The sequence below is a fragment of the Silene latifolia genome, chromosome 6 (assembly GCF_048544455.1).
Source record: "Silene latifolia isolate original U9 population chromosome 6, ASM4854445v1, whole genome shotgun sequence".
NCBI lineage: Eukaryota > Viridiplantae > Streptophyta > Magnoliopsida > Caryophyllales > Caryophyllaceae > Silene > Silene latifolia.
This window is the reverse complement of record NC_133531.1, coordinates 116789194-116802415: the sequence shown is the minus strand read 5'-3', so window position 1 is coordinate 116802415 and position 13222 is coordinate 116789194.

Here is a 13222-nt window from a genome sequence, read left to right as displayed (position 1 = left end):
GCATGTTTTTACTCGATCGAGAGGTTTTCTGTCTTGTTTTTATTCGATCGAGTCCTTGCTGTACTCGATCGACCCCTTTTAAAACCCCACTGCTCGATCGAGAAGTCCTCGTACTCGATCGAGCAGAATTGCTGATAAAAGCCCTCGATCGATCTCCAGTACTGTCGATCGAGTACTTTCTGATTAGCATACCTCTCGATCGACTCGCATTGATCGATCGAGCCCTTTGTTCCTCGATCGAGCACTTTTGTCCCTGGATCGAGGGATTTTTGTTTTGGCAGCTTTGAAAATTTATTCTTTTTGTTTTAAATTTTCTTTTGGCCTTAATATGTACTTTATACGGATATTGTACACTCGCTATGATTGTGAAACGGTTCACTCACGTACCATATAGTTATTTTAAAGCGTATTTAAAGTAACGGATTGTAATAGATTAAAATTAAACAGATAGAAGCGGTTTTATCACATAATTTTAATCGTTAAAAGGTGGTTTGGATAAATTTAACATAATTACGGAATTATGTCACGAATAAATTTGTTTTAGTTGATGCATTTCTTTTATCGTTATTTTAAATGCCGTGAATGCTTTTTATTACGTATTTATTCATTTTACAAACGGTTGTAACTTAGTGTGGCCTTAGTAGAACGTGTTACCGTAATGATGGAACACGGTCTTGGTTGTATTTTGAGATCTCGTATCTCCGTTTTGGATTTTTCACTTGTAATTACAGTTTTTATTTATAATGTAAATAGGTTTATATTTTGTAAATTTTAATTGTAATTTTGAGAAGACCAAAGATGGAGATCGGATGCTCACTCCCGCTGCAAGGTCAAAGATGGAACATCAAGACAAGCTTTTCGGGTCCAACGGTGGATTCCAAAGTTGTATTATGTTCTTTTTACTAGGATAGGCCACACTAGGAATTTTATTTACGTATTGCATTCTTTTATTTATTTTTGTAACGATAATATGCATCATATTCCGCCTAAAACCAAACCACCTAATTATTGCATGAAAACTGACACATATAGAGGTCACGAGTTAGTTTTCTTTGACATTCTCATGACACACGATTTTAAGCCATCACCCAAAATTAATTCATTCACGCAGACGCTAGTTATTCGTTCACTTAATATGAATTATAATTTAGTTGATGGGATTTTCCTCGTATAAACAAAAATTGAGAATGGTCTTTATAGGTCAAACTCCAATGAGTCCCTTCTTCGTCGGTAGGCATAATATGACCCCTTCTACGTCGGGTAAGTTGGAACCGATTGACCTATTTTATCTCAACGCTATGGTCACTCGTACGATCCTGTGATCATGGTGGACTATAGATAGGATTTACGGAAATCTATCGACCAAGAGTTCTTACGGAAGAATTAGCTAAACAGTTGGCTTATCAATTTACGGAAATTGAGTCTTGGGATCACTTGTATCATTCTTGAGGAAGATCAATTATGCAAGTGCTTGAGTCTACAAGTTAAAATACATTTTTAATAGACTTAAATCACCTCGATGAGTTGCTTATTTCGTTTTGTTTTTCTTTCTTTTTCAGTGTAGATCACGAACTTTTAAACTGCTAATAACAAATGGCTGGTTCTACTAACGACCCAATGCCAAGTGCCACATTGGACCGTGAGTCCTGGCTTCGGATCTTCATGAATCAGATGAATTAGTCTACTCGACTGAAGAATGATGGATCAAACTTCGCGGACTGGGAGGCGGCATTACGGAATGCTTTGCTGGCGACGGGAAGCTCAAATATCTATTAGAGCCCATCCCGGCAAACCCAGGTCCCACGGCTAGAGCTAATGAAATCGCCAAGTTTAACGATTTCTGTATGGAGGCGGGTGCGATTAAAAACGTACTCATTTTTACAATGGAACCCAATTTGCAGAAACGCTTCATAGCCCATGGTGCAAACAAGATTTTCACCACGCTCACTAAGGAATTCTCGAAAGCACCGAGAATCGTGACCTATGAGCATACCACTCGCTTCTTTGATGCGAGACTCCGAAAGACCAACCAGTTAGCCCACACATTCTCAGCATGATTGAGAATGTCGAGAAGTCGGAGACGTTTGATTGTAAGATCAGCGAGAACATTGTGATCGACCGCATGCTTCATTCACTCCACGATGGTTTTGCGCTCTTTAGAGCGAATTACTATATGAATGATTTGAAGAAAAGCCCCCATGAATCTGCACTCCCTTCTCGTACAGACCAGAAGGACATGAAGTCCAAAGTGGGAGCATGAAAAGCAGGATGTTCTCGTTGTGTCAAACAAGGGCAAGGGTAAGGGCAAAGTTCAGCCGGGCCTAGCGAGGCAAACCGAAGTTTAAGAAGTCGGGTTCGGGTAAGAGTGGGCCTGGTGAGTCGAGCACCTCATCAGGCGCGACAAAGAGCAAGAATGAAAACATGGAATGCCATCATTGCCACAAGACTGGGCATTGGAGGCGTACATGTCTGTTTATCATGAAGACTTAAAGGCGGTCGTGTTAAACTTGTTGGTATGTCTTCTTCTTCTTCTACTTTTATTCATATGATTGAGATTAACCACGCAAGTTACGGAACTTGGGTACTTGATACTGGTTGTGGTTCTCATCTGTGTAATCATGTGCAGGGGCTCCGAAACATCGAACCCCTCGTAAAGGGTGAGGTGGACCTGCGTGTCGGGAATGGAGCACGAGTGGCTGCCGTCTCGAGGGGAACATACGTGATCCGACTTCCTAGCGGATTTGAGTTATTTTTATATAATCTGCTATTATGTACCAGTCTTTCCAAAAACATTATTTCGGTTTACGCACTTGACAAACTTGGATTTTCATTTGTAATAGAGAATAATACTTGCATTTTCTCATTACACGATATGATTTATGGCAAGGCAGTCTCCATGAACGGAATTTATGTTTTAGATCAGACAACCGAAATATTACACGTAATGAATAAAAAGTTAAAGGTTGGTGACAAAGATCAAACGTATCTATGGCACTTTGCCCGAAGTATGGGACACATTAATGAGAAACGCGTTAAACAACTCATCAAAAATGGAGCTATCTCGGCCTTTGATTTTCAATCATTTGGCACGTGTGAATCATGTCTCATCGGTAAGATGACTCGGATTTCCTTCAAAGGTGTTGGAATGCGCGCTGTTGACCTATTAGGACTCATACACACGGATGTATGTGGACCTATGTCAATCACCGCACGAGAAGGCTATAGGTATTTCATCACTTTCACGGACGATTTAAGTAGATATGGCTATGTCTACTTAATGAAGCATAAAAGTGAATCCTTTGAGAAATTCAAAGAATAAAAGAATAGGTACGAACCTATTGGGTAGAAAGATTAAAACACTACGTTCGGATCGTGGTGGCGAGTATCTTTCTCACGAGTTTGATCAACACCTTAAAGATCGTGGGATTGCCTTACGCTTAACTCCACCGGAACACCTCGGTTGAATGGTGTGTCCGAACGGAGAAATCGAACACTACTTGATATGGTTCGATCCATGATGAGTCACACCGTGTTGCCCGACTCATTATGGGGTTATGCTCTTCATCAACCTGCTCTAATACTTAACCAAGTCCGTCTAAAGTCATTGACAAGACTCCATATGAACTATGGAAGGGAACGGTCCCTAACTTGTCCTTTATACGGGTTTGGGGCTGCGAGGCTTATGTCAAGTGGAGACACGAGGATAAGCTCGGCCCGCGAGCGGTCAAGACATACTTTACAGGTTATCCTAAAGGAACGCTTGGTCATTACTTTTATTCGCCAACCGAACAACGTGTTTTTGTTGCGGCTAGTGCGACATTCTTAGATAAGGAATTTCTCGAAAATGCAAAGAGTGATAGAACCTTCGAATCGTCGAGATTCCAACCAAGTACCGAGCAACTATTGGAGGAACCTATTCCTTCAATCCCATTGCGGTTAACATTCTGAGGAACCTAGAAGGTCGGGAAGAGTCTCTATTCCTCCGGACGATACATTGGTATGGTCGAGGAACATGACATAGATGACATTCTACTCTTAACGAGTAGTGAACCCGCAACCTATAAAGGTGCCATGACTAGTTCTGACTCAAAGCTATGGCTTGAGGCCATGCAATCCGAGATGGACTCCATGTATGAGAACAACGTGTGGGATCTTGTTGACTTACCTGCTAAGGTTCGTCCCCTTCAATGCAAATGGCTTTACAAGATAAAGCATTCTGTGGAAGGTCAACAAGATATCTACAAAGCACGACTAGTTGCTAAAGGTTTCACCCAAGTGCCAGGTTTGCACTACGATGAAATTTTTGCACCCGTAGTCATGCTGCGTTCCATTCAGATTATCTTAGCGATTGCGGCTTTTCATGACTATGAAATTTGGCAGATGGACGTGAAAACCGCCTTCTTAAACGGTTTTTTGGAGGAAGAGTTGTACATGGTTCAACCCGAAGGTTTCATCGATCCTTTACATCCTAAGAAAGTATGCAAGCTTAAGCGTTCCATATATGGACTTAAGCAAGCATCTCGGAGTTGGAATCATCGCTTCGACCAAGTGATTAAAGAAAATGGATTTACTCGATCGGTCGAGGAACCATGTCTATATATCAAGTGGAGTGGGAGCAAGATTGTCTTCCTAATATTGTATGTCGATGACATATTCCTGATTGGGAATGACATACCTCTCTTAACTTCGGTGAAAGTATGGTTGAAAAACCATTTCCAGATGAAAGATCTGGGTGAGGCACAAAGAATTCTGGGCATCCGTATCTATCGAGATAGATCACGACGGATGTTATCTCTCAGTCAGGAGTCTTACATAGACAAAGTCCTAGAGAGATTCAGCATGACTAACTCCAAAAAGGGGTTTCTTCCTATGGCTCCAGGGGTGCATTTGAGCAAGTCTCAGGCACCAGAGACACCGGAAGAGAAAGAGCGCATGACACGGATTCCTTATGCTTCGGCTATAGGATCAATCATGTATGCCATGATATGCACACGTCCGGACGTGGCATATGCATTGAGTATGACAAGTCGATTCCAACAAAGATCCAGGTGAATCACATTGGCTGGCTGTCAAGAACATTCTTAAGTACCTACGGAGGACTAAAGATTGGGCATTGACTTATGGAGGCCCTCAAAAGCTATCGCAACCGATTCTGCAGATGCTAGCTTCCAAACGGATCGAGATGACTCGAAATCTCGGTGGATTCGTTTTTACTCTTAATGGCGCTGATCACTGGAAGATTTCCAAACAAACTGTTACAGCAGATTCTACGACTGAGTCCGAGTACTATGCCGCGTCTGAAGCTACAAAGGAAGCGATATGGATGCGTCAATTCTTACATGGACTATCTGTAGTGCCTAGTTCGAATGACCCGATTACCATCTATTGCGACAATAGTGGTGCCATCTTCCAAGCTAAGGAGCCAAAGTCTAGCAACAAATCTAGACATGTACAACGGAAAGCTCATCTAATCCGAGATTACGTGGAGCAAAAGGAAGTAGTGATAGAAAAGATTGCTACAGATGATAACATAGCAGATCCTCTCACTAAACCATTACGACAAGATAAGCATGAAGGGCACGTTAATTCCATGGGAATTAAACGTGTTCCTAAGTTGTAGTACTCTTTTATGGATTAGATTCATTTTTTTTGTACTCTATACGACATCATCGTTTTGATATTTATATATTTTGTTTTTCATGTGGAATTGTACGACAATTTTTGAACACCACAAAGTGAACTGAACGAACATTATATTTTTCAGTCCTTAATTGCCCACATGAGCCGATAACTCGACAATTATTTTGTGACGTTGGTTGATGGTGGGTTCAACGAGCCATAAGTCAACCGGTTGATGACCAATCACGAGGCGAGTTATACGGATATCTCGTAGGACACAATTGTGACATCGACGTGGAGTCCTAAATGTTTTATAACATTCGGTGCCCGGTCGTGGATAGGACTTCCATGGTGATCCTAAGAGTCGATTCTTTTGACTATCGACTGTCTCTTGAGACTAAGGCAGATTTTGGGTGACTTTGGTTTCTTTCTCACGGTCATCCGTAACAGGGGCCAAGTAGATTTTTTTCCGAGTCATTTTATGCTTTGTGCTTAGATCGGAAGGAGTTCGAGTTGAAGGAAATATTCAGCCTTTATCAGTGTACTCGATTTTTCTCGGGCCACTCGAGGAGTCAGAATCGAAATGCATGGCCATGCTCGAATACGAATCGTTTTATCAGTTAAGTTACTCTCTAGTCGGGGAAACCACTCTAGATACAGATCGATTGTAAAATACGACCTTTGCGGATCCGGATCTGCAAATTGTTTTACATTGAGTGGGAGAAATTTTAAATTGTACGGACAAGTGGGAGTTTGTTGGAGCTGTGTCCTCCAGTTTGTGCGGATAACGTCATTGCACATACACTTGTACGGACAAGTGGGAGCTTGTTGGGGCTGGTGTCCTTAACAGTTAGTGCAAGGACTTATAAATCTCTAAAAGGATCAAAGGGCATACTTTTGGTATTATTATCAGTTGATCCACGTTTATCAATAACAATTGGCTTGCTAGATAAGTTTGACGTTATTGTCATACAGATGGCGGTGATCAACTGGTCCCTAAAAGTCACACCTATAGCATACGTTTGAGAGACGTGACAGTATGAAAATACAGTCATGTTGATGCTAATTTTGACTAACCAGTTAGTCCGAGTTATTTGACTAGTAATTAGTCAAAATGTGATGTTGAGATATTATATTTAATACGGATTAAATAAAATGGGCTAAGGCGAATTAAACAGTTAATTCGTAAATTGAATGTAAACGATTTATATTCGATTAATGTATATTGAATAAATTAATTATACAATATTGTCTTTGTCGGACATGTATTAATATTTCAACTAATCCGTGTTATTAGTCGATGTATTAATAACCGATAACCGATGACAGTTTATAATAAAACCCGTCATATACATTTTAGCGGATTTAATCGGACTACGAGGTAAAAATGAGGAGAAAGTGGAAAGCCCACTCCCTCCCCTCATGACCCGCGGACCGAGACAACAAAAGGAGAGGCTCCCTCTCCTTTTGACCTAAGCATTTCATTTATCTCAGAAATTAGGGTTTCGGAGCATTCTTCTCTGAAATTTCTAGATCTCACATCGAATAACCTCACAATAGCTCTCTCGATATTGGAAGTCAATTAGAGAGCATTTCTAGCACAAGGGCATAGTCTCAGACGGTCTTGGGTGCAACGATTAGGGGGAAATCTCTGTTGATTTCTGTTCTTTACGCCGCACGACAAAGGACCCGAGGTTGATTCTTAATCTTAATCGTTTTTCATTATATTTCGTTTATGACCATTTTTCACATGTTAAATTTACGTTATAATCCTTAAATTTAAAGGGTCTTATACGGATATTACCCCACAGTACTGGCCGGTAGTGGTGAGTATCTCTACTCTTCTTCTTTACTTGATTTTGAAACTACGATGAAAGATCACCGATTAATGAGAAATATTTGGTTTTGTAGGAGGTTGAGGCGGCGGGCATCGAGCCCCCATAGTACCCCAAGACCCTCGAGTACATTGACGCGACCGGGAGGACGACGATCTCCGAGCTGCGTGACTTTGACGTGGCTGTGACGGATACTGGCCTGGACGACTGGCAGCATCTGATTCGGAGGGTAAACCTCTAATTTTGCATAATTTTTGTGTAGGAACACATTTGATTGAGTTTGTTCAATTATTGAGAACTTCTTTTTATGAAAATGCAGGTTGCGCCGTCTCGATTCGTGGCGTTATGGAGGGTGGCCAACCGGCTGCGAGCTCTCTTGCGTCGAGGCATTGTCGGTGGTCGAGGCCGTCAGGTATGAACCTTGTGCCTGTTTCATTTTTGAATTTTGATTTTCCAACTTTTCTTGAAATGATTGACATGATTGACATGAGCCAATTTTGTTGTTTACAGGGGAACCGCGAGCTGGAGCGAGAGTTGGCTCAGTCTCGGGAGGAGACTGCTCGCTTGTTGAGGGAGCTCGAGGTTCGAGACGCCGAGATTGATGCTCTTGCGGCAAGAGTTGCAGAGCTGGAGGGCGACCAGCAGTAGTTTTGTGCGGTTTTTTGTTTGTTTGTTGGCTGTATTTTGCACATTTGTACATTTTAGACCTTCATTTTGAACATTCGGGACTTTGTTTGGGGCTCGAGCCCCCAGTTTGTTGTACATTTCCCTTTTTGGTTGTATATAAGATGGCCTGAGTGCCTTTGCTGCTGGGTTGTGTTGCTTGTATCTGCAGGTTAGTTTTGAACAGGTTTGGTAGATGACGATTTACGCCGTCATGCTGCCGAAATTTACATAGAAATCACGCAAAACATACATTTGTATATATACATGGCTTGAATTAGCGCAAAACGAATGACTCAAAAAGCACGCAAAAATGCAAAAATTTTGTCGGAAATGACCGGACGGTAGGGAGGGTTACCCCTAAAAAAGAAAAAAATAGAAACCTATAAGTTAGAAATGAAATGAAAAAAGAAATGAAAGAAATATGTAAATGAAATAAACATATAAATTTTGAAATGAATTATATTAAAATGAAAATTATTTCCTAAAATGAATATGAACAAGTGTGGTAAAAGGACGAAAAAATGTCGATGTCGTCTCGATATGTGTGCCCGCGGAATTAGGAAACACGAAATATGGTAGTTTCCGCGTATTTACCAAAATAATAACCCGTAGGAATAGGAAATTGTTCGTCACGGAATTAGGAAAGATCCAACGCGGAAAATCACAGAAGTCAAGCTGAGGAAGAGGCGCAGCACGAGCTGCGTCCCTTTGAAGAGGCACAACAGGTGCTGCGCCTGTTCCCAGGTGGTTCCGTTCTGGCGGATTTTCGGAAACAGAAATTAGTATAAATAGAGACGTCGATAGAGCTTTTATTCACACAATTCTTCCATCTCTTCTTCGTCTTATTACATAAAACTCTCAAAATAATCTCTCATCATGAATACTTTGGAGGTTCGCTTAAAAGAATGGACCAACGAATTTTCAAACATGGAGAAATATGATATGGGCGCCTATAATCTTGGATCATTGCTGAGTTTGAAGCTTATCAAGGTTGTCAAACCATTCTTGGATGCTTGTCTTGACTATTGGGACCCGAATTACCATGTTTTTGCGTTCCGTGGAGGCGATATTTGCCCATTTTCTGAAGAAATTGCTGCGATTGGTGGGTGGGACCCTGAACACTTGCCTGCCATTCCTTCTACTTCGCAAGGGTATAAAAGCAAATTTAGAGACTTGCTTGGGTTGACTAGACTTGAGGTGGACCGTCTAGTGACCTCGAAGGGAGTGCGAATGTTGGACTTTATTGACCGATTCATTAACAAGGCCGACCCCACCGTTTCTTATGTTGCTAGGCGAAGGGCATTTGGGTTTTGCTTGTTGCATGTGTATGTCTTCCAAGGGTATGTTGGTGAAGACTTGAGAGGTGATCCCCGTCTTCTGGGCCTTGTTGAGCAAATGGAGCTGCGCAGGAGCCCAGCTTGTTTATGTCTATGAGAGATCCTTTTGGGCTTGGATAATAGGAGAGCCAACCGTGACCTACCGTATTTGGGAAGTCCCGTCAATCTGCAGGTAAAAGAACGCGTATTTTTCTTTTTCTTTCTTTTTTTTTTCGTTTTTTTTTCGTTTTTTTTTTTTTTTTTTCGTTTTTTTGTTGTCTAATGCCTGATTTTGGGTAGGTTTGGCTTATGGAACGACTTCGATTGATCGAGCCCCCAGTTCACGTTCCTTCTTATCATGCTCGTTCAATTGCAATGAGGACCAGGCTTTACATGGTGGCTTTCACCCGAGTCTGCAATTATTGGGAGAACAAACTGAAGAGTGATGATGGCCCTTTAGTTAGGTGGATTGTACCATGGTGGCACCTCAAATCTGTCACTGGAGTGTCTTCTTTGGATCCTACCCGATCTGTGCGCATTCCTGGCTTGGAATTCATGGTGTGCATCTTCCCGGAAAGGCCAATGAGACAGGTTGGGCTAAAACAGACGATCCCGAAGCTTGATATCGTTCCGCAGACCGCCGTGACGCTTACTACAGAGAGTCGAAAGGAGTGGGCCATTAAATGGGCCCAAAGAAACGTATGGTTCTTGAACTCTTCTGCTAATGCCTTATGGGTGTCGGATTCTTATCTGCGATGGAGGAAAGCTACTACTCCGGAAGAGCGCGAGAGATTGAGGAAGCGCGAGCCCGTTGACTACAAGGTGCGCGAGGTGGAAAAATAGAAGGAGAAGCATCTGACCGAGGGAGAGGAGGAAGCCGGGTTTCGAGTCGTTCATCATTCGAAGAAACCGAAGACCTCTCCTGTCGTAGAGATGGTGACTGGCAAGAATGGGAAGTCTAGGCCTCGAGAAAGACCGTTGGTGATTAGGTCCGAAGTGGCGCAAGAGCGTCCGGCTCGAGGTCGTGACAAGAAATATGACAAAAATGACAAGGGCAAAGGAAAGATGGAAGAATAGCCCGAGTCTTTATTTATTATTTATTATTATTATTATTGTTGTAATAAAAGGGTGGGGTTTTTAGAATCCTAGCCTATTTTTATTTTTATTATGTAGCGTACTATTATTAGAAAACGAATGAAATAAAAAAGGTTAAATGGTTATGAAACCGTTGTGATTTTCTATTTATTATTCTTGTTGAATTCCAAATGCAATGCAAATGTCCTTCTATTTACATTTTAAAAATAATGGGTTGTATCCTGTGAAGGATTGCCTACGTATTCATTAAAAATGAAATCAAACCCTTGCGCGTAGTTCAAGTAAATGTAAAAGAATAATTGTTCAAAGCAAGAGCTTGTAATGAACTTAGAAAATAAGCATGAGCTTTTGCTTACTCTGAAGGTGCAAATTTAGTTTATTTGATGATATGAGGACGACAAAATTGTCAAAGTGCAAGAGCAAAGTGACATTAGCTTATTTCGGCTTGGGGGCGTTTATTGATGCCACAAGAGCGACACGTGAGGTTACGCGAGGCGCGTTTTGTTCCTATTCTAGGCATAGTACCGTTTTAGTTGGTCAAGGTTTGTTGGGTTGGAAAACTCATTCCCGTCTAGGTCTGTGATTCTAACCGCACCCCCTGGAAGTATGGACTTGACTAGAAATGGTCCGGCCCAATTAGGTTTGAATTTTCCCCGTGGGTCAAGAGGTAAAAGAGCTCTAACCGATTTGAGTACTAAGTCTCCTTCCTTGATGTTTCTTGGCTTAACCCTTTTGTTGAAAGCTCGTTTGATACGTGCTTGATATGTTTGGACATTATGCAAGGTGCGTAGCCTACGTTCATCCAGGAGGATGAGTTCTTCGTATCTATCCCTCTTCCAATCGGCTTCTGGGATTTAACTTTCGAGTAAAATACGCAAGGATGGTATCTCTAGCTCGACTGGTTGTACAGCTTCCATGCTGTAAGTCAAATAGAAAGGGGTGGCCCCAGTGGGCTGTTGGGAAATGTGTCCTCAACAATAGTGCGATCATGTGATTTTAATATCATCATTAAATCTCATTCTAAAGAATACAATTGGGAAGTAATATTGTTACTGTCAACTGGTCAACATATATCGGTAATGATTGGCTGACTAGAGTTTGACATTACTGTCGTGTGACGGTGGTGATCAGTTGACCCCCTAGGTCATACCTAAAGGGCAATACACTTAATTGATTATTTAATTGATCGTATAATGTTGCGAGTTAATTAAATTACTTGAAAATTGACGGACGATTTTGGAAGTAAAATTTACGTATCATATTGAAATGTGATTAAATAAGATACGGTCTGAGTAATTGAATTGTATCATTACTCGGATGAAACAATTGTTTAATGTAACAATTAAATTGAATGAATTGTTATAAATACAATCAGTTGTGATTTATAAATTGGTAAAATTTTTGGCACAAGTAATTATGAGATTACTAAGTCAATTTTTGTATGTGACGTATTTTATTAATACGTTGATTTTTAATATGATAAAAATTACATATCAAATATATGTGACATGTGACATGTAACATATAGACAATTGACAAAAATAATATGGACACCATAATATGTAAAGTGCCGAAATATTGGAGGTGCATTAGCTAGAATTGTGTTTATAAATCTTAATAGAAAACATAATGATGAAATAGCTAAGTAGCCATGCAACCCTATTCTCCTTGTGAAGACCAATATGGGCATGCATTGGCTCCCCAAAAAGCACCCCACCCACCGGTTTTCCTAGGGGCTTTTAGAGAGTTTTCTCTCTAATTTTTATTCATTCAATTCACATTTTATTTTTCTAGAGTTAGAAAGATAATTTCCTCTCTACATTTTATGATAAATTAGAGAGATTATTTACTCCAAATCTCTTCTCCTCTACCCGGTTTTAGGAGCTAAAATACCAACTATTTTGGTTCAATTTTCATAAGATTAATATTATACTAGTATTCATAATATTAATTAGATTAAGTGAATGCCTTGGGTATAAAGCATAGGGAGAGATCTTACATTTAGATCTTTGTTCTTCCATTGGAAAAGCTCAAGAACAAGAAGAGAAAGGTGATCTCTCTTGTGCCCAATATAGCCGAAATATTGAATGTAAGAAAATGATTTCTTCTCTTTTATCATATTGTTTGCATGCATAAAATCCGTTTTAATTTTATGACAAATTAGTTTAGCATATATGAGTATGTTATTTATGTATATGAATCTACATATCCTACAATCGGTATCAAGAGCCACGGTTGTTTGCATGCAAATTGGTTAAAAGTTTTTCCGAGTTATATGAATAACAAAATAAAACTTGTAAAATTTGTGTTATTATGATATATCACGAAATTATTACATGCATGTTAATATTTCTGGTCCTAAAGTGTTTTAGGATATTTTGGTTAATTTTTCGGATTTTTATTGTTCATATTTTACAATAATGGCATTTAAATGTGATTTTATGAGTAAAAATGTCATTTTTGATCGAAAATTAGCTATACTTCGAATTTTAAGTTGATCTTTGGATATGTTATCACATATATTATTTTGAGATAACCTGTAAATTTTCATAATTTTTGCACTTGTTATGCTCGAAAAATGAATTTTTCATTATTAAATTCGGATTTAAGAGAAAAATAGGTTAATATGAGTTAAATTTCGAATCTGGTCATAGAAAATTAATATGTTGTCACATGCAATTTTACAAAATG